Below are 276 nucleotides of genomic sequence, written 5' to 3'. Positions count from 1 at the left end.
TTGCACGTACTAGTTTCTTCCTTACTGATTACTATATACTCATCAGGGTGAATTTAGCACTTGCTTATGCTGGACTAGCAGACTGATGACCTGCGTTGGGCTGAGCTGCTAGCAAGATCGGTTTTTCCTCTACGAACAAATAATTCAGACAGCTTCGATCGTTTGGAAAGGTAGGCCTGTACCGATTTCCTTTCCCCTTAAATTGTAACAATTTATCGAATCTAAACGTGTTCCTGCTTTGTTTATTGAACAGTGGGTATTATTTAGAAATGTTAT

This window comes from Penaeus monodon, chromosome 22 (genome assembly GCF_015228065.2).
Source record: "Penaeus monodon isolate SGIC_2016 chromosome 22, NSTDA_Pmon_1, whole genome shotgun sequence".
NCBI lineage: Eukaryota > Metazoa > Arthropoda > Malacostraca > Decapoda > Penaeidae > Penaeus > Penaeus monodon.
The sequence above is the reverse complement of the archived record's forward strand: the minus strand, read 5'-3'. Positions refer to the sequence as shown.